At 40.4% G+C, this 25,780-nt stretch overlaps 1 protein-coding gene and 1 pseudogene across 9 annotated transcripts in view; one reads left to right on the top strand and one right to left on the bottom strand.

The window, feature by feature from the left end:
• ST7 (suppression of tumorigenicity 7) overlaps window positions 1-25,780 on the bottom strand; it is a 311,491-nt gene that overhangs the window by 185,608 nt on the left and 100,103 nt on the right. The gene's annotated exons all lie outside the window — the stretch shown is intronic.
• Window positions 878-24,654, top strand: LOC308245949 (U1 small nuclear ribonucleoprotein A-like; annotated as a pseudogene). The gene is made up of 2 exons: window positions 878-894; window positions 23,847-24,654. The product of its transcript is annotated as a U1 small nuclear ribonucleoprotein A-like (transcript).

The raw sequence follows: 25,780 nt of genomic DNA, 5'->3' as shown, positions 1-25,780 counted from the left end.
GTGTCTCCTCACACGGCGGGAGGCGGGGCGCCTCTGGGCCTCTAGTCTTATATATAACTAGAGGCCCGGTGCACAAGTTCGTGCACCAGTGGGGTCCCCCAGCCTGGCCTGCAGGGTTGGGCCAAAACCGGCTCTCCGAAATCCCCTGAGGGGTCCATGATTGCAAGGGCACAGGCCAGGCCAAGGGGCCCCACCAGTGTACAATTGGGGCTGGGGAGGGACGCAGGAGGTTGGCCAGCAGGGGAGGGACCATAGGAGGGCTCCAGGACATGTCTGGCTCATCTCACTCAGTCCCAATCAGCCAGATCCCAGCAGCAAGCTAACCTACTGGTCGAAGCGTCTGCCCCAGTGGTCAGTGTATGTCATAGCGACCGGTCGACTGTCTGTCCCCTGGTGGTTAGTACATGTCATAGCAAGTGGTTGAGAGGCCTTATCATATTATTAGCATATTACACTTTGATTGGTTGAATGGCCCACTAGATGACCGGACACTTAGTATATTAGGCTTGTATTATATAGGATAATCTTAATTCCCTAATTACTGGGCACTGCCCCAATCCTATACTTGTTCTTATTCCTCCATGGTTCTTATTAAAATGGCAGAAAAATAGAAGGTGTTCAATAAAGTGATCAACTCCTAACTTTTCAAATCATGCTGAAATATGCCCTGTCACTAAGTAATATGGTATTATAAGTAGCCATCTGTGGTAGGCAGTTAGACAGGCATAAACAGAGTAGGAATAGAGTAGGAACCAGGATGGGAAACCCCAGGTACCTAGCAATGGGCAAAATTGAGAAAAAAGGACCTGGCCCGAGGGTTTAGACTCCCTGACCATTCATGCAGTTCAGACTCTCCCCTGACCTTTCTACCCCTACCATGTCGATAGTCATGTGGTAAACCCCCTTAGAGGATGAACAAGGGGGCCAGAGAATCATATCTAATAAAAGGGTAATACGCAAATTAACCATCACTCCATCATAAAGGTGGCAGTGCCAATAGCAGCCGGGGCGCTGGACACTGGCAGCGTCGTCCTGGCAACAAGCCCCAGCGTCCCGCGCGCCCCGGCCCACGAAGGGAGGGAGGGCAGGAGAGCAGGCCTCTGGGATGCTGGCGTCGTTGCAGGCCAGGCTGAGGGACCACCCCCCAAGCATGAATTTTGTGCACCGGGCCTCTAGTAGCTTCATAAGACTCCCATACAAGTCCATGCAAGACCACTTCCTTAAGCTTTAAGCCCTCAGAACAATGAGGTTGACCTGCATCAAATAAACAAAGCCTGGTTTCTGCTGACCACAGAGACAGTTTCAGCCAAACTAAAGATAACATCTAGGCCTCAGTTGTGTTTCAGCTTCAGGCCCAGAAAAGCAGCAAGGCCAGGTGGGGTGACACTATGGCTAACATCAGAACCAGCTAAGATTCCTAACCATTTCCTCCCCTAGTGGTGACCCATCAGTAGAGACCAGGACCCTGAAAGGACACACCTGGAAAAGTTGATGAATATTCTATTATATCCTCCCCTGGGACCTCCCCTAAGAGGGGTTAAAAACCCTGATGATCAAGGACCCAGTGCACTTTCTCTCTAGTGCACCCATGCCTTACCCCTCTCCTTATCCCAGGTATGTATATACTTGCTTTCTTTCTCCTTAGTTCTAAGGGCCTTTATTTGCCTCTGTAACTTGTTTCCTGAGCCAACGCAGCCCAGTCAGCTCTCTTCCTCGGCTCACTTCTTCTATTTCTGTGACTTTCTAAAAAAAAACTTTTTCTTGCATTTGAGTCTTAACTCTGAATGCTTTCTTAGCCAGAACTCAAGTACTGAGGTTGCTGAACCAAGGTCCAATTGCTGGTAACATTCTGGTGCCATTTTGCTGCTAGCACATCTACTTCAGAAATGGGCAAATCAGGGGTTGGCAAACTACAGCCCACAGGCAAAATCCAGCCCACCATCTGTGCCAGTAAATAAAGTTTCATTGAACACAGCCATGCTCATTAGTTACATATTCTCTAGGGCTGCTTTCATGCTATAGCAGCAGGGACAAACAGTTATAACAGAAACTCTACGTCCTACAAAGGTGGAAATATGTATTATTTGGCTCTTTACAGAAACAGTTTGCTGATCCCTTGTCTACATTAAATAAAGTGCTTCTCCGGTATTTTCTACTAAAGTTACTCTCTAATGGCAGGAGAAAATTAAGTGTGTACTCCAGGAAAGTCATAAACCTGTTTGAGGAGCATAGATTTAAATAACTATTTGCCTCTTAAAATACTGTGGGGAAGTCATTAGTATGTCAATGATGCTGCCATTCCTCAAAACTACATCTGAATTCCTCATTTCCATCTCACAAACCTAACTTGTAAAAGAGTATAATCAAGCTAAATAAAAACCACTTGAAAACACAGAGTATTGATTGGTCTTTACTTAGACAAACTATGACAGTAAGAAGAAGATGGAAAAAATGATTAAAATTTCTCCTACACATTATGCCAAATCGTATCCGAAACAGTTTCTATGAAAATGCTATTGTCTAAAGAAAATTTGAGTAAAATTAGAAACTCTAACTAAATGTAGTAAGGTGTCCAAACATTTTCTGGATCCAAAACATCAAAAAGATGAATAATTTGAGGAGCATTTAAAATCGAAACACACAGGCCTGTCATAAGTGCATTATTACCATGGCCTTAGTGAAGATTAATAAGAGCAGCAAGAAGCTCCTAGGGTTGTGTTGAGCACCTAATATAAGCCCTCAAAGCAGCACTATTACAGTTACTACATTCAAAAATTGTAGTTTTATTCTAATCACATATTTATTTCTTTAATCAACACTTGAGGTAGTATTACCTTCATTAGCTACTTATTGAAAGGAAAAGAGCAAGGGAAGTCAGACACTGTTGACCATATTTAGCTGGAAAGCAGAGGACTGTGTGCTCCACCAGGAAGCTGCAGCTTCACACCAGGAAATTGGGAAATCGCAGCATTATCCCTCCAGGGGAATTGACAGTCCTCCCTTTCTCCATCAAGTACTGGATAGGGGGAGAGTGAGCAGGAGGAGAGGACAGGTACAGTAAAGTCAAAATGGTGCAGCAGGAGGTGCTTGACCCTAGAGGCCTGTCAATGTAACCTGGGAAAGGGATTATTATTAGGGGTGGACCCTATACAAGCCCATGAGAGTTTGGGAAGCTGATTGGCCATTTTGAATACGCTTCTGGTTCCTCCCAAACCTGAGAACACATAATTCCAGGTGAACAAAGAACCTCTCTTTCTCCCCATCAACCCACCCCACCCCCTGCCCCGCCCCAACTCCAAATGCAAGCTCCAGCTGAGAGCCTGAGTAAAGCAGAAAACCAATGGATTGCAGCCAGGAACACAAGCTAAGCAATAAGCTAGCTGATATGCTGGACTGGGACTAAACGTTAATATGGCACAAGATCTCTGTACATTGCCTCTATTTCTGGTCCTGATTTTCCATGTCAAGACAAACAGAAATGGGACTCCTTTAATTTTGCTGCCTGAATAAATCATTGTCTCTGTGGTTTCTTGGAAATGCTTTTCCTCACAACATCGCAAGAACCTCACTGCCACCAGCAACGGTGGTACTCTTTTACATTTTTTCAGCTTATGATAATTATTTCTTTTATTCTGAAACAAAATAATATAAATTATTTTCTTTTAGAGTGGGGTCTGTAAAACAAGAAAGAAGGTTAAAGAATCCTGAGGATACAAAACTTGTTTAAAGAAATAATGACAGAAAACTTCCTGACTTTGAAAAGAAAAAAAATAATACAAGTTCAAGAAGTACAGAGAGTCCCAATCAAGATGAACCCAAAAAGACCTACACCAACACACATTATAATTAAACTGGCAACATAAAAGACAAAGAAAGAATCTTAAAGGCTGCAAGAGAGAGACATAAAGTTAACTACAAGGGACCTCCCATTAGACCATCAATCGATTTCTCAACAGAAACACATCAGGCCAGAAGGGAATGGCATGAAGTATACAAAGAGATGAAAAACAAGGTGCTGAATCCAAGAATACTCTAACCATCAAGGCCATCATTCACAATTGAAAGTGAAATCAGGAGCTTCACAGACAAAAAAAGGCTAAGGGAGTTTATTATCCCAAAACAAGCAATGCAATAAATGCTAAAGGGACTGCTGTAAAAAGAAGGAATGGAAAAGGATGAAAGAACACAGGCATAAAGAATAAAAATGGCAACAAACACGTACTTATCCTATCTAATAAAGAGGGAACATGCTATTGACCGTCACGCCCTCACAAAGATGGCAGTGCCCAGAGCCAATAAGGAGGGAATATGCTAATTGACTGCCACGCCCTCAAAGATGGTGGTGCCCACAGCCACAAGATGGCAGCGCCCAGTCCCCTCAGCCCCGCCAGGGCGGCAGGCGCATGGCTCCGAGTGTCTGCCTCCAGAGTTTCCCAGTCTCCTCAGCCCCCCAGCTGCCCAGGGCCAGCTCGAGGCGCAGGCAAGCCTTGGATGGCGGCTGCCCAGCCTCCCAGGGCCACCTGAGGCTCAGGTAACCAGGGCCGGCTGAGGCTTGTGCTGCTGGCAGTGGCAGCAGCAGAGGTGTGATGGGGGTGTCGCTTTCCCCTGATCCCCGGGTCATCTCCTGCTCCTGAGGGCTCCCGGACTGTGACAGGGGGCAGACCGGGCTGAGGGACCCCCCTCCAGGGCATGCATTTTCATGCACCACTCCTCTAGTCAATAATAATCTTAAATGTAAATGGATTAAACACTCCAATCAAAAGACACCAAGTAGTTGAATGGATAAGAAAACATGACCCATATATATACTGTCTACAAGAGACCCACCTCAGAACCTGGGACTCACACAGACTGAAAGTGAAGGGATGGGAAAAAAAATTTTCAGGCAAATAGAAATGAAAAAAATAAAAAAGCTGGGATAGCAATACTTATATGTGACAAAATAGACATCAAAATGAAGTCCATAACAATGATAAGGAAGGCCACTTCATAATACTAAAGAGATCAATACAACAAGAGGCTATAACTCTGGTAAACATATATGCACCCAATACAGAAGCATCTAAATATATAAAAAACTTCTGGAGGATATCAAGGGAGAGATCAATAGCAATACAATCATAGTAGGGGACTTTAATACCCCATTGACATCACTGGATAAACCTTCTAGACAAAAAAAAAAAATCAACAAGGAAACAGCAATCCTAAATGACACTCTAGAACAGAAAGCACTAATTGGCATCTTCAGAACATTCCACCCCAAAGTTACAGAATATACATTCTTGTGAAGTGCACATGGGACATTTTCACAGTTAGAACACATGTTAGACACAAGCTAAGTCTCTACAAATTCAAAAAGATTGAAATCATATCAAGCATCTTCTCAGGTCATACTGGCATGAAATTATAAATCAACTACAATAAAAACGCTCAAAAACAATCAACTACACGAAGGCGAAATAGCATGCTAATAAACAGTGAATGGGTTACCAAGATATCAAAGAAGAAATAAAAAACATCATGGAAACAAATAAAAATGAACACACAACAATCCAAAATCTATGGGACACAGTGAAAGCAGTCCTAAGAGGGAAGTTCATAGCACTACAGGCCTATCTCAAAAAATAAAACAAAACAAAAAATGGCAATAAGTTATCTAACACTACAACTTAAAGAATTAGAAAGAGAACAAGAAAGCACAAAGTAGAAGGAAGGGGGAAAAAAAGATCAGAGTGGAAATAAATGATATAGAGACAAAAACAAACAAACCGCACATAATACAAAAGATCAATAAAACCAAGAGCTGGTTCTTTGAAAGGATAAACAAGATTGATGAACCTCTAGCCAGACTCACCAGGAAACAAAGAGAGAGGACCCAAATAAACAAAATCAGAAAGGAAAGAGGTGAAGTAACAACTGACCCCACAGAAATACAAAACATCATAATAAAAATACTATGAACGACATTATTTCAACAAATGGGACAACATGGATGAAATGGACATATTCCTAGAAAAATACAAGATTCCAAAACTCAATCAGAAACAATCAGAAAACCTGAATAGTCTGAAAATTACTGATGAAATTGAAAAAGTACTAAATAAAAAACTCCCAGGAAACAAAAGCTCTGGTCAGGACAGTTTCACAGAAGGGTTTTACCGAATATTCAAAGAAAAAATAACACTTATCCTCCTCAAACTATTCCAAAAATTTGAAGAGGAAGGAACACTTCCAAATGCTTTCTATGAGGCCAGCATTACCCAAATTCCAAAACTAGATAGAAACACAACAAAAATAACTATAGGCCAATATCCCTAATGAACATAGATGCTAAAATCCTCAACAAAATTCTAGCAAATCATTAAAAAGATCATACACCATGACCAAGTGGGATTTATTCTGGGGATGCAAGAATGGTACAATATTTGCAAATCAGTAAGTGTAATACAGCAGAAAAACAGACTGCAAGACAAAAAACACATGATCATATCAATTGATGCAGAAAAAGCATTTGACAAAATCCAACACCCTTTTTTGATAAAAACTCTCTCGGCAAAGTGGGAATAGAGGATCCTACCGCAACATAACAAAAGCCATTTATGACAAACCTACATCATACTCAATAGGCAAAAATAAAACCATTTCCCCTAAGAACAGGAGCAAGATAGGGATGCACTCTTTCACAACTCTTGTTCAACATAGTACTGAAGGACTTAGTCATAGCAATCAGACAAGAAGAAGAAATGAAAGTCATCCAAATTGTAAAGGAGGAAGGAAAACTCTCATTATTCACAGATGACATGATATTGTACATAGAAAACCCTAAAGATGCTATTTAAAAAAAAAACTATTAGATTTAATAAATGAATTCAGAAATGAAATCCACAGCATTTTTATATACCAATAATGAAATCTCAGAAAAAGAAACTAATGAAACAATCTCATTTACCATTGCAATAAAAAAAATTACGATACTTAGGAATAAACTTAACTAAAAAAGTAAAAGACCTGTACTCCGAAAACTACAGGACATTGACAAAAGAGATAGAGGAAGATATAAACAAGGGGAAGAATACTAGTATGCCATGTTCATGGACTGGTAGAATCAACATCATTAAAATGTCCATACTACCCAAAGAATCTACAGATTCAATGCAATCCCTATTAAAATACAAAGGCACATTTCACAGGCCTAAAACAAACACTCCAAAAATTTATATGGAACCAAGAAAGACAATGAATAGCTGCAGCAATCTTGAGAAAGAACAAACTTGGAAGGATCACAATACCAGATATCAAGATATACTACAAAGCCACTGTACTTAAAACATGCTGATACTGGCACAAGAACATGCATATAGATCAATACAACAGAACAGAGAACCCTGGAATCAACTCAAGTCACCATGCTCAACTAATACTTGACAAAGGAGGCAAGAGCATACATTGGAGCAGAGACAGACTCTTCAATAAATGGTGTTGGGAAAATTGGACAGGTACATGCAAAAAAAATGAAACTAGCCCATCAACTTACACCATACACAAGAATAAACTCAAAATGGATAAAAGAATTAAATGTATAATGTGAAACCATAAAAGTCCTAGAAGAAGTCATAGGCACCAAAATCTCAGATATTTTTCGTAGCAATATGTTTACCAATACATCTCCTACTACCCTTTACCTCTTTGCACACAATATGCCACAATTGCCTAATCCTCACAGCTTCCAACTACACAGTAACATTTAGTCTAGTCCAGTGGTCGGCAAACTCATTAGTCAACAAAGCGGCAAACCGCGGCTCACGAGCCTCATGTGGTTTGCCAACCACTGTCCTAGGATAACGGGAACTAAGGAGAAAATAAAAAAATGGGATTACATAAAAATAAAAAGCTTCTGCACTGCAAAAGAAGCCATCAACAAAATAACAAGAGAGCCCACTACATGGGAGAACATATTTACCAATGATACATCTGATAAGGGGTTAATCTCCAAAATATATAGGGAATGCATACAACTTAACAATAGGAAGACAAACAATCCAATTAAAAAATGGGCAAAGGACCTAAATAGACAATTCTCCAAAGTGGATGTACAGATGGCCGAGAGACATGCTAAAAAAATGCTCAAGGTCACTGATAATCTGAGAGATGCAAATTAAAACAACAATGACCTGTCAGAATGGCTACCATCAACAAATCAACAAAGCCAAAGGAAAATCGTTTGGGCAAAAAAAATGAAAAAGGATCCCAAGTCAAATTTATAGAAAAGATTCCTTTATTAACTTTTGGTCGAAAATATGTTTGTGTATTTTCAGAAAACAACTCCAAGACCATGTGGATTCCTGCAACAGAGAGGAATTGCTCCAGCCATGAAGACAGAAGAGAAACAGTCCAGAGATGGAAGACACTGACGACGCCTTGCCATACTAGCAGTCAGCAGCTGTGCGTCGCAGCAGGTTGCCCAGGACCAAACCAGAGAGGGTCGGACCTGCATTACCACCATTTCTCCACCATCCAGAACTGAAATATAATTGCTGACATGTACACATAAGGAACTGTTTGATATTGAAATTGGGACTCAAAAGAACTGTTGGCCCAGAAAGAAACTCACTACAGACTGATTCATTTGCCTCTCAGCACAACCATTATTGCTTGTCTCATTTTCGGTTCTTATAAGTGTATTTCTAGTATCACATGATCTCACTCATCTAGGGGAAATGATGAACAACATAAACTGATGAACAAGGACAGATCCGGAGACGGGGAGGCATCGATCGGGCTGTCAAACCTCAGAGGGAAGGTGGGGAGGGGGGGATAAGGGGGAGAGATCAACCAAAGGACTTGTATGCATGCATATGGGCCTGACCGCAGGGGGGTGGGGGAATGCGTGGGGAGGGGTTTGGGATGGGAATGGGGGGATGTGGACAAATATGTGATACCTTAATCAATAAAGAAATTTAAAAAAAAATCAACAAATGACACGTGCTGGTGAGGAGAAAAGGGAACCCTAGTACACTGCTGGTGGGAATGCAGACTGGTACAGCCATTATGGAAAACAGTATGGAGTTTCCTCAAAAAATTAAATATGGAACTGCCATTTGAGCCAGTAATACCACTTCTAAGAATATAACCTAAGAAACCTGAAACACCAATCAGAAAGAATTTATGCATCCCTATATTCATAGAAGCACAACTTACAATAGCTAAGATCTGGAAATAGCCCAAGTGCCATCAGTAGACAAGTGGATAAAAAAGCTGTGGTATGTTTATATCATGGAATACTATGCAGCAGTAAAAAAGAAGAATATCTTACCCTTTGAGACTGCCATGCTAAGTGAAGTAAGTCAGTCAGACAAAGACAAGTATCACATAATCTCACTCATATGTGAAATCTATTTAACAAAATAAACTGATGAACCGAGTGGATTCAGAGACATGGAGAAATGAAACAGAGTGCGGAATATTAGAGGGAAGACAGGGGAAGGTGGGTGGGTGGGAGGTAATCAACCAAAGACCTTGTATGCATATGTGTACCCATGGGCACAGACAATAGGATGGTGAAAGCCTGGGCCTGGGGTAGAGGCACGCAGGATGGGATCAATGTGGGGAAAAAGGGAGACATAAGTAATACTTTCAACAATAAAGATTTTTTTAAAAAAGAAGCAATATACACTTAAAGCTGTGCATTTTATGTAAGTTTAATAAAAATATGTAAAAAAATAAATGGACAAAGGACTTAGATAGACAACTTCACCAAAGAGGACATACAGATGGCCAACAGACATATAAAAAATGCATAACATCACTAATCATCAAAGATGCAAATCAAAATGACAATGAGATCCCTTACACCTGTCAGAATGGTTATACATCAACAAATGACAAGTGTTGGCGAGGTTGTGGAGAAAAGGGAACCCTAGTACACTACTAGTGGGAATGCAGACTGGTGCAGCTATTACGGAAAACAATATGGAGTTTCCTCAAAAAATTAAAAATGGAACTCCCATTTGACCAGTGGTCCCACTTCTAGGAATATATCCTAAGAAACTTGAAACACTCATAAGAAAGAACATATGCACCTCTATGTTCATAACAGTGCAATTTATAATAGCTAAGATTTGGAAACAGCCTAAGTACCCATCAGCAGATGAGTGGGTAAAAAAAATTGTGGTACATTTACACAATGGAATACTACATGGCAATAAAGAAAGAAAGAACTGTTTACCATTTGCAACAGCATGGATGGACCTGGAGAGTATTATGCTAAGTGAAATAAGCCAGTCAGAGAAAGATAAATATCACATGATCTTACTCAAATGTGGAATCTAATGAACCAAATAAACAGATGAACAAAAACAGACCCAGAGACATAGAAATATAAACAGACTGTTGAACCTCAGAGGGAAGGCAAGAGAGGATGGGTGGGAAGAAATCAACCAATGAATGCGTATGCATACACGCATATCTTGTGGACACAGACAATGGGGTGGTGAGGGCAGCGGGGGTGGGGGGGTTGAGGGGAATGGGAGCAGGTTGGAAGAGGTTAATGGGGAAAAAAGGAGGACCTATGTAATACTCTGAACAATACAGATTTTTTTAAAAGATTAAAAAAAAGAAGTGACAATATTACACATAAATAAATAAATAAATAAATAAATAAATAAATAAATAAATAAAGTATCCTGCGAAATCATATTCTTTCTCTCTAAGAAAATCTAGCTACACTTGTTACTGAGCATCCCATTAAACCTGAGTGTGACTGTTTTTCACTTTGGATTTGGAGTTTTGTGTCACATATACAGTGCCCAAACACTCAATGGATATAAAACTCAGCGACATAAACAAGAATGGTATTAAAATATGCACATAGGCTTCCCTGACATTTTGCTACGAAAAATGCAGTGATTATGCATTCAACTGCACGATTTGAATACCTAACCCCAGAATACTTAAACCTAGAGGATTATCTATATAAATTAAATGCCTTCAATTTAGAATCTTCAAATTTACTTGCTAAAGTCATTCTAAAAATATAATGAGATCTTGCTTATCTACTTATCAATCCCAGAAGTTTGTACACATGAACTGAGCACAATGCTGTTGATTTTTAAAAATCACTACATATCTATGAACTTATCCTAAGGAAATAATAAGAATTTCTGCATATATTTATCTCCAAGAATATTCAGCAAAATATATTTACAAAAATATTATTTTTAAAAGCAAAACAAACAAAAACGACTAAATAACCAACAAGAAAAATGGTTAAATATTATATTCTAGAGTCCTGGTGCACGGATTCGTGCACCAGTGGGGTCCCTCAGCCTGGCCTGCAGGGATCGGGCCGAAACCAGCAGTCAACATCCTCCAAAGGGTCCCAGATTGTGAGAGAGCTCAGGTCAGGCCAAGCGGGCCTCTAGTATGCATATAAGATCTTTGGTTAATCTCTTCCTGCCCTCCTGCTTCCCCCTTTCCCTCTGAGATTCATCAATCTGTTCCATGTTTCCATGCCTGTGCATTGAGCATCTGCCCCCTGGTGGTCAGTGAGCATCATAGCTACCAGTTAAACAGCATATTAGCAAAACAAACAAAAACCACTAAATATTTTCCCCATATATTTACAAAAATATTATTTTTAAAAGCAAAACAAACAAAAATCCACTAAATATCCACCAAGAGAAATGGTTAAATATTATATATCATTATGATAATATAGTATGCAGCCATTAAAAATCACATAATAGCCGAAACCGGTTTGGCTCAGTGGATAGAGCGTCAGCCTGCGGACTGAAGGGTCCCGGGTTCGATTCCGGTCAAAGGCATGTACCTTGGTTGCGGGCACATCCCCAGTAGGGGGTGTGCAGGAGGCAGCTGATCGATGTTTCTCTCTCATCGATGTTTCTGGCTCTCTATCCCTCTCCCTTCCTCTCTGTAAAATACCAATAAAATATATTTTTTTTAAAAATCACATAATAAGTGACATGGAAAAATAATCACCACATTTTAGTTTATAAAGCATATCATGTAACTATGTACAGTTTGATACCTTTTATAAAAAATTCAAAGATGATACATTCACTATTTGTGCAGGCACATAAACAACATGTATAGTTTCTGAACATAGAAAGAAATGTGGAAAGACACAAAGCAAACATTCTGAGTGGTAGAATTATGTATAATTTATTGTTGTTTGCTTCATTATAAACTAGAAATTTTCTACTATATGTGTTGTTTTCTAATCAAGGTGGGAAAATATTTTCAAAGCATGTTACTTTCATTCTTTCTAATGGAGTTATTATGCTATTATCAACTAAAAACCCATAAAACCCTCTTTGGAGGATGGAATGACATGGAACTTTCACTTTATACTCTTTACAATCTCTATAGTCTTAAATTTTTTATACACACATTTATTATTCTAGTAATCAATAAAAGTATATGTAATTTTTAAAACAGCCAATGCTATTTTTTTACTTCACTAAGTAAGACTTTTTCTGAAGCAGGAATTTAAGGGAGTTTTAAAAGAACATTTCAATTTATTTTTGTTTAAATGAGGTACTAAAGGATAATTTGACAGATTAAGCAACAACAGCAACAACAAAACTCTCCTATCTTTATTAAGAAAATTTTAGGAGAACTAAATATGAAAAGTTATGTATGTTTATATGTATGTGAATTCCAGTTTTAGAAAGATGGTACAAGAACAGTCAATGATGTTTAATGTTTGTAATGCTGCAATCTCAAAATCTTGTATGGACTTGTTTGTTTCAAAGCATTTATAGTTGCATATATGGATAACACAGATTTTTTTCAAGAACCTAAAACACTGTTCCAAAGACAGAGAAGGAGAGCCATTTAGGAAGCCAGACTGATTTAACATGCATAATCTGCACTGAGCAATGCCACCCACCCAAGCACTATTACCATCTTCAGTGTCACAGTGGGCTGGTAACATGACTTAATTGCGGATTAAACACTGAGAGAGAATTCACCCCAACCAATTAACTGAGTGGACATTGTCTTAGAATGTCCTGCGTATGCTAATTCAAACTTTATCACCCATAAAAGCACCCATACAACCATGACTCTTTTGATTCCATTCTTCCTCAAGCTTTATAATAACAGAAATGACCCTGGTGCCATGCATCGATCTTGCTACCATTGCAGCTGGCATGTCTTTCCCAGCTGGATAAGAATTTCTATGCCTCACCCTGGGCTTTAAGCAGCATTGTATAAATAATTTAAGTTACTGCAGAGTATAAGTTGACAATCACATAACTCCATTAGAAAAAATGAAAGTAACATGATAACTTGGATTCACAATTATTATATTGTAACTCATTAACTGCAATTAACTTGTATCAGCAGATGGCTGAATTAACACATCTAATCAGCAATGCTCCTAAAACTAAGGTTGTAAAAACAATGGTTATAGTTCTTGAAATCCTTGTTTTTTCTATTCTACCATTAAATTGTTTGAATATGAGTTGCACCTTCTTAACATTATAGAACTGAAAGCTATGCTATGAACTCTATGACAATACTATATAAAACTATTACATAAACATAGTTGCAACTAAGAGTTCTTCCCTGTCCATCAATGCATTCTTTCTATCTACACGGAACATTACTCTCTAGAAAGATCTACAAGTCAGATTTACTCTCTCTTGATTCAGTAGCTCAGTGGTCGGCAAACTGCGGCTCGTGAGCCTCATGAGGCTCGCGAGCCACGGTTTGCCACTCTGTTGACTAATGAGTTTGCCGACCACTGCAGCAGCTTAAGGTCTCTGAACCAGAAATTTTAGACTATGGGGCCCTTTTCAACTCTAAGACAATTGACAAATCTCTAAGGACAAATGTAGCACAGTATTTAAGCTAAAAACCACACACTTTTGTAACTCATATCACAAATAAGTAAAGCTCACTAATAAAGAGTTCTTAGAAATTAATACTTCTTTCACAAGAGAATTCAAACCCACACAAGATAATAGCTTCTCACTGATTAGACTAGCAAAAATCCAAAAGTTTGAGAACATGCATTTTTTTAGGTTTGCTTAAAATAAGGCAAGTCTACATGCTGTCAATAATAGTAATCCTATATAATAAAAGGTTAATATGCAAATGACTGAATGGTGGAATGACCGGTCACTATGATGCGCACTGACCACCAGGGGTCAGACACTCAACGCAGGAGCTGTCCCCTGGTGGTCAATGTGCTCCCACAGGGGGAGCGCCGCTCAGCCAGAAGCTGGGCTCAAGGATGGCGAGCACAGTGGCAGTGGTGGGAGCCTCTCCCACCTCCGTGGCGATGCTAAGGATGTCTGACTGACGGCTTAGGCCCACTAAGCCGTCAGTCGGACATCCCCCCAGGGCTCCCGGACTGCAAGAGGGCACAGGCCAGGCTGAGGGACTCCCCACAAGTTCATGAATTTCGTGCACCAGGCCTCTAGTAGTAGTAATAATAATAATAATAATAATAATAATAATATGACTGCTGCTGCAACGTATTATTCACTCTAAATAATTTAACTCCATGAAAATCTAATTGGGACCTATTATGGCTTAACTTATAAGACTCATATGTCTACAGGAGTATAAAAACAAAGTTTCTGGATTCCTAAATGTGACTTCTTCTCTGGCTGGAGGACACTCCTTCAGGATCTTGAATAAATCTGTTTGCTAGCCAAACCTAGTCATAAATGTACTTTTTTAAAAATACTGTTTTAAATCCCCACCCAAAGATATATTTATTAATTTTAGAGACAGAGAAAGAGAGAAACATAGATGTAAGAGAGAAACATTGATTGGTTGCCTCCCATATGTACCCTGACCAGAATTAAAGCAGCAACTTTTTTGGTGTATGGGACAACGCTTCAACCAAATGACGCACCCGGCCAAGCAGAAATGTACATTTTCTACTTCTACCATTCTCTAAAGATTTTATAGAAAATGAGGCAATTTTTATAACTCACTAAGAATTCACAATAAGCAATACTTATACTAAAGGAGTTTTGACATAAGAACATTCACACACACACACACACACACACACACACACATTGAATTAGCTAAATCTTGAGTTGGTACCTTCATTAGCTAAATCCTGAGTTGATAATCTAGAAATGAAAAATCCACTTTCAGTTTCATCAGTTATACCAAGATATTTTCTGCATCTTTGTTTTCTAATCTATTTTTTAAATGGAACCTTCTGAAATTCTCTCATTTCTAAGGTAAATGAGGAGAAATTATTTAATTATAGAAACCTCTGCTATTTATGGAGCAACTGTTCTAGAAAAGCCTAAATCTGAGAGGATGAGTGTCTTTCTCCCGTTCGTTTCACACTGGCTCAGGCCTCATCCTACCAGACAGGCCTGAAAACAGGAGGTAGTACACAGCAGAGGGGCGCACAGAAACACACCTTTCCTCGCGTGGCTGCAGGGACAACAATGTGTTGCATAAAGAGGCTCAACTTCTTAGTCATCCCATTAAGCCAAATGTCTTAATTTGGGAACAAAGAAACATATAGCCCCTACATTATCTAGCTTCTGTTCCAATTCAGCTGTACACCTTTATTTCTGTAGGTAGAACTTCTGCCACAGAGAAAGTAAAAATTGTCATGGTAAGTTCAATAGGCTTATAATAAATTCAAAATAAATTATAAACCTTTAAACTATGGGTGTTTACATATTTAAGCAACCCGAAGAATACTAGTTGTATAATTTTTTTCATAAATAGAACATATTTGAATGGTTTTGCAACTTGTTTTACAGTAATTATTTTCATCTTCATTCTTCATAAAAACCCTCAGGAAGGGTTAAGAATTATTCTCACCCTATCAGCACACTGGTATCACCTTCACCAAGGAGTAATTTTAAAATGTTCAGTTTCTGGGAATTAAGCTAGAAAGAATGAATTAACTATACTTTTAAAAGTAACTATATTTTTCTATAGTGCTTGAAACAATACTTTTTTAAAAATTGAATGTCCTAAGATAAGACATGTACATGAAGTAGAAAGATAAGTTTGAGGGTCAGCTCCTGACTGATTCCTGAAAGCTGAGAAAACATGTTTGTTGTTTATTTGCTTAACAAACATTTGTATAGAGCTTAGTATGGGAGAGACACTGTTCTATACACTGAGTGGCCAGATTATTATGATCTCTGAAAGCATAATAATCTGGCCACTCAGAGTATATCCCATATAATAAAAGGCTAATATGTAAATTGTCCCCTTGACCAGGAGTTCGACTAGCAGGCAGGCCGGCCAACCGCCCATGTCCCCTCCCCCTGGGCAGGCTGGCCGGACCCCACCCATGCACGAATTCATGCACTGGACTTCTAATATATATATTGAGTGGCCAGATTATTATGCATTCAGAGATCATAATAATCTGGCCACTCAGTGTATATTTTATAAATATTAGCTCATTTAATCCTCATAATTACCACATAAAGTAAGTACTACTATTGTCCCCATTTTACAGATGGGAAAACAGGGACAGAGAAGTTAAGTGACTTAGAGTCATACAAGTAGTCAGTGGTGGAAGCAGGATTTAAACCCAGGCAGTCCAGATCTGGAGTTTGTACCCCTAACCACTCACCCGCTGCCCCTCCACAATATACCAGTACTGCTTCTCTTCAGGAGTACCAGCCACGTTTGGTTGCTTTAGGCATTTTATTATTCAATAATATGGATATTCCCAGGGGGACAGAAGAATTAAAAACAAATTGCAAACAACTTATCTGTCTCCATAAAGTATGCCTAAGGTGTTTGTATCATTCATCTGAATAGAGTTCTACCCTTACTATGTACCAAGGTTCCTTCCCCTAAGATAGTACTTTTTCCCCTCAAAAGTACGATCTCTGCATTATATAATATACTACAAATTTATATTTTCACTTAATATATCATGGTTTTCTATTTCAGAACATCCAGACCTACTTCATTCATTTAAAATGCTACACAGCATTAGACTGTGTGGGCTCTTAGGGAGGTGGTTAAATAGCCTGTTTATTTCTCCCACTTTTTCTCCTGCTATTTTTCAAAAGTCGCATTCCAGTAACCTACTTAATATCTACTCCTTCTCAGTTTTGTATTTCAAAGACTAAAGCTCAACTAAGCATGGTGCCAGGTGTCTAACCACTATGCTGTACACCTGAAATTAATATAAAATAATATTGACTGTCAACTTTAATTAAAAAAATAAAGCTTAGAAAAAAGACCAAAGTTCAGTCTCAGTGCTCCCTGGTGGGTTCCAGCCTGCCTGGACTTCTACGAACAGTAAGCCTAAGGTTTTGAGGTACTGGCTCCCCCTTTCTTTGTCACAAACTCCCTTTTGCAGTGGCCTACCGTGTACCTTACTGCCTGAGCACCTCTTTGGTTTCTGGACTTGAGCTGACACTCTTCACTTCCTTAATCCACATCAGAAGCTGGGCCAGTTGCAGTGGTTGAATCTCTCTCCTATTTCTGGCTCCTGTTCACCTGCATTGCTCTGCCTGGCCAGATCCCAAAAAGTGAAAAATCAAACTCAATGAAAAGGTGGTAATGAAACTTCTGCTTCAAAAACCCAAAAGTTGTCGTCAATGGAATCTCTCAGTGGACCCCTGCCACTAAACAAGGATGCAGTTTTATGTTTAGTTTTAAAACCTGAACTCTCTAGTCCTGGCCTGTGTAGCTCAGTTGGTTGGAGTGCCATCCCATTCGTGGGTTTGATTCCCAGTCACAGCACATACCCAGATTGTGGGTTTGATCCCCGGTCAGGGTGCATACTGGAGGGAACTGATGGATGTTTCTCTCTCACAGTGATCTTTCTCTCTCTCCTCTCTCCCATCCTCTCTCTCTCTAAAAATAAAAAAATAAATAGAAAAAAAAAACACTTGAACTTTCTCCAATAGGCTTCTTAGAGCAGTGGTCGGCAAACCGCGGCTCGTGAGCCACCACGGTTTGCCGTTCTGTTGACTAATGAGTTTGCCGACCACTGTCATATACTACCCTTTACCTCTTTGCACACAATATGCCACAATTGCTTAATCCTCAGAGCTTCCAACTACATGGTAACATATAGTCTAGTCCAGTGGTCAGCAAACTCATTAGTCAACAGAGTGGCAAACCGCGGCTCACGAGCCGCATGTGGCTCGTGAGCCGCAGTTTGCTGACCACTGTCTTAGAGAAAACCATAATGAGTGAATACATGCAAAAATAAGAGTTGCTTTAAGGGAAAATTTCCAATAAGTACAAAAGATAATATGAGAGGACCTGGCATTTCTGAAACCAAAATATCTATTACTAAACCAGAAACACTAACTGAGCAATGACATAGGTCATTTTCAAACCTAACATACTTTTTTGTTTTTTCCTTCAATCTAGAATCTTAAGACATTCAGAAGATATAATATTACAGAATGACACGAACTGAGAGGAGGGAGTGGGCTGAGGATGACTTTAATAAAAGGCCTTAGTGTGAAAAGCAAAACATACTTCGGAAAATGCTGCGTTATCTCTAACTAGATGCACAGATTCATGCAGTGGTGGGGTCCCTTGGCCTGGCCTGCAGTGACAGGGCCGAAACCGGCTCTCCCACATCCCCTGAGGGGTCCCGGATTGCAAGAGGGCACAGGCCAGGCCAAGGACCCCGTCGGTGCACGATTAGGACTGGGGAGGGCTCCGGGCGTGTACAGCCCATCGCGTCCAGTCCTGATCGGGGCTGATCAGGGCCGGCCGGCCATGGAGGGACCGTGAGAGGTTGGCTGGCCGGGGAGGGACCGCAGGAGGGCTCCAGGGTGTGTCCGGTCCGTCTCGCCCAGTCCCAATCGGCCAGACCCCAGTAGCAAGCTAACCTACCAGTCAGAGCGTCTGCCCCCCGGTGATCAGTGCATGTCATAGCAACTGGTTGAACAGTCAGACACTTAGCATATTAGGCTTTTATAATATAGGATAGTTCACCCCCTCATTTTATGGATGAGAAAATGAGCCTGAAGATGTTAAGCAATTTGTCCAATATCACAAGTTAATAGTGAGCCAGGTCTAAAAACTCAGACTGCTAGACTTTCAGGCTGACCTCTTTTGATAACACTAAGTGTAGACACCTGAGATAAGCTAGCAACTATCAAAATTCTACCACCATACGCTCTGAAAATATCTGGTATCTATCAGGTGCCTTCAAGTAAAGGACTATTAGGTAAAAAAAATTTCCCCCAAAGTCACACTATGTCCAGGATTTTCAAAACCATGGTGCAAATAACATCAGGAAGACCCAATTTAAATATGCCATGCTGCCACAACCTTCCCGGCGGGGTTCAGAATCTGAAGGAGTGGCCGATGCACAAATGAAAATGCTATACAAGAAATATGAATTTAGAAGGCATTGGGGGCCAGGTGGAACCTCTTTCTTGAAGAGACACACTGAGTTCTTGCTTAGTCTCCTTTTTATTTACTTGAATACACATTTGCCCTGTAGTCATGCCTACAGGTAGATCAAAGGTAAAGTTTGGTAAACAATGTAAAGATTATCAGGTAGGGAAATCGCCTCGAGCCATTGTGCCCACAGCAGGGCAGTTTTATGCTGATTTTCAGCCCTGCCCAATATCAAAGTCCATTGGCCTTCCAATGTTTCTTTTTGCACTTTTATGCTAACTGCTGTTTGCTTTAGCCTCCAGCACCATACTGTTACTATAGGCAATCAGGGAGTGTTTCGGAGTCTCTCCCATTTGCCATGAGGGCACAGGGGGAGGTTCTTACAGTGAACATCCAAAAACCTAGAAATATGAGTAGACAGTGCCCGAACATGCCAAAAGCTAGAAAGGTGAATGGACAGGGCCCCAGTATACCAAAATCTAAAAACATAATTGGATAGAAAAAAATTCCTTTCCTCCCTATTCCTTTCAGAACCATAGGCATGAACAGGAAAGGGAGATGGTCGTTGAGATCAGAGTCCACCATTCTCCCAGGTCGCAGCACCTGAATAAACCTCTTTCTTTTTGTACCAGCACCTGTCTCACCAGTTTGGCTTTCATTGAGGCAGGCAAAAGAATCTGAGTTGTCAGTTACAAAATCTTCCTGGAGCATCAATTTTACTTCATTAAATGATAATTAAATATTTGTATATTTAAATAATCATGAATATATTGCAAGACAGGATGCAAAGTTAACCTAATTTAAAAGGACTTCAAGGGGATCCTGTTTCAGCATCCTACGCCTTATCTGTTTCTAGGACTTCTAACAAGGAAGTATGAGAAGCACGACTCAAAGGTGAAGAGCCTAAAAGCTGGGACACAGCACAGGAGGTGCACACTAGTAACCCTTGAACCAAACTGTACTTCCAGTGTGCACTGGGAAGGTTCATGTCAATTGTGATGCTCTTAAATAGCTGTGTTTTTCATTGAAGAATCCATAAAGGAACAAGTTAAGACAGTCTTCCAGTAATTATAATCAATCAAAAGAATACAAAAAAGAAGTAATATTGTCTATTGCTAGACATAAAGTTTAGAATCTGAAATGGGCAAGTTCACAGCAGAAGAGAAGGGTTGAATTATATATTAAGCTCCTATTCAGAAGGTCCATTGCACATGGCATTTAAATTTTAGTAGTTACCTTCTTCTTCCTGCAAATTCTAAATCCATGAAACTTAAAATACAAGCCTATTCATTTTGCAATGTACTTATTAAAATTCAATTATATCTAATCACACTGTAAGAGTGCAAATGAAAAATATTTTCCCTTTATTCTAAAAATTATCCAAAAAGGAAAAACACAACCTTTGAAAACTACTTCTGCAGAGGCAGAAAGGATAAACTATTTTCCTTTTGGATCTCTAAGTTTTAAGCTTTCATCCACATGCTATTGCCAACATTCTAAGCTTTAGAAATTAATAGCAGATTTTCAAACATAAAATACAGGTATATAGTGATAATTTTCTTGCCTTTACTTTAGCTGTGCCCAAGCAGCTGGCTTGAAGCAGCTGGCAACCCGAGAATGAAATGCAGCAGAGGGAAGCCAAGTACCTCCTTGACTAGCATCACGTGCCAGGGCAAGGCCAGCTGCAGTTCCACTTGGTGTTTCCTTTTAACTGTCTCAAAAGATCCCTTCTCAGAATGTGCATCAGTATGTAATCCTGGCACTGGGTTCTGAGTATTCATTCTTCCCCCAGCTGCTCTCTGCTTTACATCCCCTAAAAGAGTAGTTCCCCACACCAAAATGAAAGGCAAAATGGTACATTAGTTAAAGAAACAGAGAATGAGCACCACATAAGGTGAGAGGCATGTGTCATGAATGTGAATGTAACCCAAGCAATTATAATAATTACAATGAGAGTTGGCACACATTAGTTACTAACTGCACAGGAGAGGCTGTAGCTAACCTTGGTGAAGCTCTGCTTTAGTCACTCAGAGGAAGCTTTCATTTTTCTACTTGAGTAACAACTCTGGATTCCCAGCTCCCCAAGACAGTCAATTCTTTTCAGGAGCATTGCTAAATTCTCAAAATAAATTTTAATTTGCAGTAAAGATACATGACATACTACAGATGGGTGGTAGTAAAGTAGAAAAAAGATAGGATTAAACAGTTTCTGAAACCTAGCCGGTTTGGCTCAGTGGATAGAGCGTCGGCCTGCAGACCAAAAGGTCCCAGGTTCGATTCCAGTCAAGGGCACATTCCTTGGTTGCAGGCTCCTCCCCGGCCAGGGCCCTGATTGGGCCTCGTGCAGGAGGCAACCAATTGATGTGTTTCTCTAACATCAATATTTCTCTGTCTTTCCCTCTCTCTTCCACTATCTCTAAAAATCAATGGAAAAATATCCTCAGGTGAGGATTAAAAAAAAAAAGTTTGTGAGAAAGTTAAAATCATTTTTAGCAGCTGCTGGTTAATTTATAAACGATCTACTCTAACAATGTTTCAGTAAATCAGATAAAGTAGTAATAGCAATAAAACAATTTAGTACTGGATCAGATCTAACACCACTCTGAAGCACAGAAAGAAAATGCTTTTTATAAAAGAAAAGAACAGTGAAAAAGAAAAAGAAAGAAATTAGGTATTCATTATGCTTAAAATGTACATTTATGGTGGAAATAGTAATTTATTTAAATGAGACAAGTGTCCTAAACTATGAATCCTACAATAATATATGATATTGTCTTTCACTCTTTTCTTTACAGTATAAATGAGAATATACCAAAGAGGCTTAAACTATCATTTACTAAATGTTTCCATACAGATTTAAAAACAAACAAAACACAAATACTAATTTGTGAGCATTAAATTGAAAATAAAGTAGCTTTACCAGATTCAAGAAAATAGTGCATAAGCTGTATCCCAGATCAGTCAACACCATGTCAATAAATATCTGCTGGATGCTGAATGAAATGTCACTGTGTAGAATTTAAGGAAATTTCAGTGTGACCAGCACACTGAAAGGGAACCCAAATTTAAAATAAGTTATTGGAACCTCCTTGCTAATACAGTTGAGGAAAAACACTGGACAGGTAATCCCTGAATTATTTGTTATGGGTCTGACAAAGAGTCTCTCTTCGACTATACTTTAATCAGGGTCCTCTGAATCCTCTTTCCAACTGGGCCTTTCACTTGCATCACCCAGTTTTTAGCAAGAATCTTATTAAGTAGGTTTAGCCAGAATCCCCCACCGTTAATATTTGATCACTTTCACTATCTGACCAAGTGATAGCTGATCATCCTGGCTTGCCTTCAGCAAGAATCCTGTTAGGGCCCGGCCGGTGTGGCTCAGTAGGTTGAGGGTTGTCCCATATACCAAGAGGTTATCGGTTCAATTCCCAGTAAGGGCAAATATCTGGGTTGTTGGCTCAATCCCCAGTAGGGGACATGCAGGAGGCAGCCAATCCATGTTTGTCTCTCATCATTAATGTTTCTATTTCTCCTTCTCCTTTCCTCTCTCCCTAAAAAAAATCAATAAAAACTTATTTAAAAAGTAAAAGAATCCTGTTAGGTCAGTATAGCAAAAAATTGCCCTAACCTCTTAGTAATTTTCCATGTACTGATTCCCTGCCCCCCTAGTCCCATCCTGCTCCTTGGCTATAAATCCCCACTTTTACTTGTATTGGAATTCAGCCCAGTTCAATACTGAGGTCTCTTTCTACCTATGGCAATAATCCTGAATAAAATTTGTTTTCACTGCTCTTAACTACTGTCAAGCTCTGGTTTTCTTTGACAGGTCTTAGTGATTGTGCCACTCTAGAAAACAGTTTGGGATTTTTTTCCCAAATGTTAAACATAGAGTTACCACAAGATTCCCATGAGAATTGAAAAAATATGTACTCACAAAAAATTGTATACAAATGTTTATGGTAGTACTATTCATAAGTCCAGAAAGTAGAAACAACCCAAATCCCCATCAAATGATTAATGAATAATAAAATGTGGTATATCCATACATAGAATTATATTCAGCAACAGAGTACTGGAGCACTGATGCAAGCCCCATTATGGATGGACCTTGAAAACATTGTGCAAAACTAAAGAAGCCAGCCACAAAAGGCGTATGTTGTATAATTCCATTTATATGAAAATTCCAGAATAAGAAAATCCACAGAGACAGAAAGTGGACTGATGGTTTCCAAAGGATGGGGGGAGGGGGAAATGGAAAGTGCCTGCTAATGGGTAGGAGTTTCTTTGGGGGTGATACAATCACTCTAAAATTAGATAGTGATAATAGTTGCACACCTCTAAAAACCACTAAATTGTATACTTTAATGGGGTAGATCTTACTGTATGTGAATTATATTTCAGTAAAGTTCTAAAAATAAAATAAAAAGTCATTTGACTCAAACCCAGCAGGAGCCACATGCTGGAACTGTGGTTCTGTTGCCCTACCTTGGCAGGTCTCTCCATGGCAGTTCCTGCCCCAACCACACTATTTATATCAACAACCTCAATGAGAAAATCAGTAATTCCCTATATGCCATCTTCTCCCCGTTTGGCCAGATCCTGGATACCCCGGTGTCACAGAGCCTAAAGATGAGGGCCAGGCTTTTGTCGTGACAAGGTCACAGCACCACCAATGCCCTGCTCCCTGCAGGGTTTCCCCTTCTATGACAAGCACATGTGCATCCAGTACACCAAGACCAACTTGGATATCACTGCCCAGATGAAGGGCACCTTTGTGGAGTGAGACTATACACAGAAGAGGAAGCCCAAGAGCCAGGAGCCTCAGCTGCCAAGAAGGCAGGGCAGTTGCCCCCACAGTGGGGGGCAGCCCCAGGGCCTGTCCTGGGAATGCCACCGATGACTCAGGAGCCCCACATCATGCACTACATGCAGGGTCAGCCTCCCTACATGCCACCCCTGGCATGATCTCACCTCCAGGCCTCGCACCCAGCCAGATCCCACTGGGGGCCATACCCACACAGCAGCTTATGCCGGGCCAGATGCCACCTGCCAAGCCTCTTTCAGAAAACCCACCAAAGCACATCTTGTTCTTTACAACCTACCTGAGAAAATGAGTTCATGCTGTCCATGCTTTTACCCCAGTTCCCTGGCTTCAAGGAAGTCTGCCTAGTCCCAGGGTGGTGCAATATCACCTTTGTGGAGTTTGACGATGAGGTGCAGGCAGAGGCTGCCCATGACACCCTACAGGGCTTCAAGACCACCCAGAACAACTCCATGAAGTTCTCCTTTGCCAAGGAGTAGTGCCTTTTCCCCATGCCTGCCCCTGCCCTGTTTGAGGCTCAGCTCCCTGAAGGTAAGAAAGTCCCCCTCTGGAGCCTTCTTGGAGCACTGTACCCAAAGATTGGCCCCAGACATTGCCCATTGCCCCTAAAGTGGTTAGGCTGGAATTAAAGTGTTGTGGGGATTTTTGATGTTTAATTTTTTTAAGTCATTTGTTCAACATGTATTTCTTGAAGACATAATACACGTACTACATATATACCAGACACTAGGAATAAAACAATACATAGATATGGCTCCTGTCTTCCCAGTGTTTATAGTCTTGTGCAAGAAGCCTGGGTTTAAATCCTGGTTCACAATTTACTGTGATCTGTGAAAGTATCTTCTTCCTAATCTATAAACAGGGTTAAAGGCAATACTCAGTGACCAGCACACTGAAAGGGAACCCAAATTGTTAATTATTATTATTATTATCCTATATAATAAAAGGCTAATATGCAAATCATCCCCATGGGCGGGAGTTTGACCGACGGGGAGTTAGACGTGCGCTAACCACCAGGAGGCGGTGCAGAACATGGTGGGCATCAGTGATGCAGCAGGTAGCAGTGGAAGCGCTGCCAGCCCCAATGGGCCCCGACAAGAGCGGGACTACAGCAGGATGGTGGAGCAGGTGAGCAGGCAGCACTAGGCCAAGGTGGGTGCGAGCAGAGGCCCCGATAGCCCCACCAGTCGCCCCACAGACAGCAATCAGCAGCGGGGGGCGGGACCAGTGGGCAGCGCCAGGCCAAGGCAGGTGCAAGCGGGGACCCTGATCGCCCCCCAGGTCCTGATCGCTGATCGCCCCCCAGGTCCTGATCGGTGGCCAGGCCTAGGGACCCTACCCATGCAGGAATTTTGTGCAATGGGCCTCTAGTATAAATACAAAGGCAAGATATATATATATATATATATATATATATATATATATATATATATATATATATATATATATTTTATTGATTTTTTTTACAGTGAGGAAGGGAGAGGGACAGAGAGTTAGAAACATCAATGAGAGAAAGAGAAACATTGATCAGCTGCCTCCTGCACACTCCCTACTGGGTATGTGCCCGCAACCAAGGTACATGCCCTTGACTGGAATCGAACCTGG

This window comes from Plecotus auritus, assembly GCF_963455305.1.
Source record: "Plecotus auritus genome assembly, chromosome: 4".
Lineage (NCBI taxonomy): Eukaryota > Metazoa > Chordata > Mammalia > Chiroptera > Vespertilionidae > Plecotus > Plecotus auritus.
Note: the sequence above shows the minus strand (reverse complement) of the source record. Positions and strands in the feature narration are given on the sequence as shown.